This window comes from Argentina silus, assembly GCF_951799395.1.
Source record: "Argentina silus genome assembly, chromosome: 7".
NCBI classification, from domain to species: Eukaryota; Metazoa; Chordata; class Actinopteri; order Argentiniformes; family Argentinidae; genus Argentina; species Argentina silus.
This window is the reverse complement of record NC_139661.1, coordinates 16808606-16811560: the sequence shown is the minus strand read 5'-3', so window position 1 is coordinate 16811560 and position 2955 is coordinate 16808606.

Below are 2955 nucleotides of genomic sequence, written 5' to 3'. Positions count from 1 at the left end.
CCTCATCAGCAGCAGCAGGACAGATAGGGTAAGTGTTGTTTTACCCCAAACGTGTGCGTCTAACCCCCTGTCCCTTCTCTGCAGTAGAGGCAGGCGAGCAAGTGTGTGTGTGTGTGTGTGTGTGTGTGTGTGTGTGTGTGTGGCTTGCTGTTGCTGCTGTGCCACTGAGCTAATGTAGATGTCACCCTGTGCAGACAGAATCACCAGGCAGGCCTTAGGCAGCCACTGGCCTAATCTTGTTTGAAAGGCTGGTCTCCTCTCCTCTCATCTCCACATGTGTTGCCTCAGTGGGCACACACACACACACACACACACACACACACACACACACACACACACACACACACTGTCGCTATGCCCCAGGCTGGCCGCCCTCTCCATCTGCCCCACCTCCTGTGCCCACAGCTCAACTTTGATCTCTCTTTCAACAGACGAGTGTTTGAGGGTATGTGTGTGTGTGTGTGTGTGTGTGTGTGTGTGTGTGTGTGTGTGTGTGTGTGTAAGAAATACAGTAACACATGTTTATGTAAGCAAACAAACAATTATGTTGTGTGTCCTAGTGTGTGGTTATGCACAGTATATTGTGTGTACTGTGTGTGTGCATTTGTGTTAAAGTGTGTTAGGGTTTGTTAGGGTATGTGTGTGTGTGTGTGTGTGTGTGTGTGTGTGTGTGTGTGTGTGTGTGTGTGTGTGCGTGTGTATGTGTGTGAGTGTGTGTGTGTGTCAGCCTCTTCTGGCTGAGGAGAGTGATGTGGATGTGACTCTGAACTTGAAGGGCCAGATGCTGTGTTTGGTGGTGGAGAGATGAGCAGCCAGCCGCTGTGTGACAAGACAAGTCGCTTAGGGGACTGAGGCCAGGGCCTGTGTGTGTGTGTGTGTCTGTGTGTACTTGTGTGTGTGTGTGTGTGTACGTGTGTGTGTGTGTGCGTGTGTGTGTGTGTGTGTGCGTGTGTGTGTATGTGTGTGTGCGTGTGCGTGTGCATGCGCGTGCACATGTGTGTGTGTGTGTGTGTGTGTGTGTGTGAAGTCCTCCCTATCATCCCTCTCCCTCTCTCATTCGTCAGTGAGCGGGGTTGTGACCCTGTCTGAGGGGAGAGTCTCCTGGGTCTGTCCCGGAGCATCTGTTGAAAGATCACAGCGTAGGCTACATCTGAGAAGCCCTACACTCCTCCTCCTCCTCCTCCGCATCACCCTCTCCCTCTCCCTCCATCCTTAAACTTTCAGCGAGCGCAGACCTGTCACTATGGAGGGACATCGATTCTGTTTGTTTTGAAGAATCCGCTTGAAAGACATTCTCATGTTCCCCCATGAGAAAGACATAGACGGATTATATCATCCTCACTGACTCTAGAAGGATCTCTTTATACTGCCTGAAGGGACATGTTGAAAAGTAGAATATGTACGTGTCTACTGCACTTGGTATAATTTACAGTAATTCGTGGTGGATATATTGTCTGTGATCTTGCATCCAAATGATCTTGTTTTATTTCATTTATTTTTTAAGAGAAGAAAATGTATTGGCTATGTATGACAAACCAAAGTGATTTTTCTGATGATATAGAAAAATAAACTCTATTAAACAGAATGTATCTGACAGATGTAAAGGTAAAAAAGGCGCTTTCATTTGCACAAGTTTGAACCTCGATTTATTTATTTATTTATTTTTCTTCTGAATGATGTACATAGTTGTACTTGTGTATTCATGTTTGTATTTTATACAGTATGCTTGTAAATGCCGGTCTGATGTTTATGATCTTGTAAAGGTGTATGCCTGTCCTTTCTCTCTGAGGTCTTTTTGCCTGCAGTGTTGCCTGTGACATCATCTTCACGTTCCTTGTCCCGGCCAATGGGGTTCAAGGACCGGGATGGGGATTTGGGGGTGGGTGGGGCAGGAGGTGGAAAGTTGTGAGAAAACATGTAAATCGGGTACAGCCAATCGATGCACCTGATGTATGTCAATTATTTTGAAAAATGTGCAAAAAGATTACATATTTTTTATCATCTTAGACGTTTCTCTTCATTGCCTCACTTGTGGTTAATGACCTGGTTGTGAATGAAGTTTTTCCTTTGAGCTTTACCAATACATAGCCAGCCACAGGTGTGTCTGTGTGTGTGTGTGTGTGTGTGTGTGTGTGTGTGTGTGTGTGTGTGTGTGTGTGTGTGTGTGTGTGTGTGTGTTAGTTACCCCACACAGTCCTTTTAGACCCCATGTGACGACTCTGACCAGATCATTTATTAGTCTGGGAGTCTCTCTAATGTCTGAACGCCCTCCATCACCCCCCTGCTGCAAGACACCACAAACTACAACTCTCACACACACACATACACACACACACACACACACACACACACACACACACACACTCACACTCACACTCACACTCACACTCTCTGTTCATCATCTATCCTCTCCTCAGACAGACACAGATGATCCCCACATCTCAGGTTCCAATGCCCCCCACCGAAATCCACCACCCCCACCTCACAGTGCATGTCCATTCTTGTAAGCCCCCTCTCTCCACCTCCCTCTCCACCCCACAGTGTTAGCCCCCTCTCCATTGAAGTTCCAGTTATCAGGAAACGGCTCATCCCTCACTGTTGTCTGTGTGGCTTGGCTGTGCCCCCCACCCCGGGCGTAGTCCCCTGGGCAGCCAGAGGTGGGCTGGTCTTTCTCTTACCCCCACATGGCCCCCAGATGAGGGCACTCCATCTCTGTCCTGGCTGTGCTCCCTCCCTCCCTCTGTCCTGGCTGTGCCCCCCTCCCCTCCCCCATCCTAACTGTGCCCCCTCCCTCCCTCCCTCTGTCCTGGCTGTGCCCCCCCCGTCCTGACTGTGCCCCATCCCTCCCTCTGTCCTGGCTGTGCCCCCTCCCTCCCTCCCTCTGTCTTGGCTGTGCCCCCTCCCACCCATAGACATAGAAATAAATAGTTTCAAAAGCTCCAATTAGAAACAAAG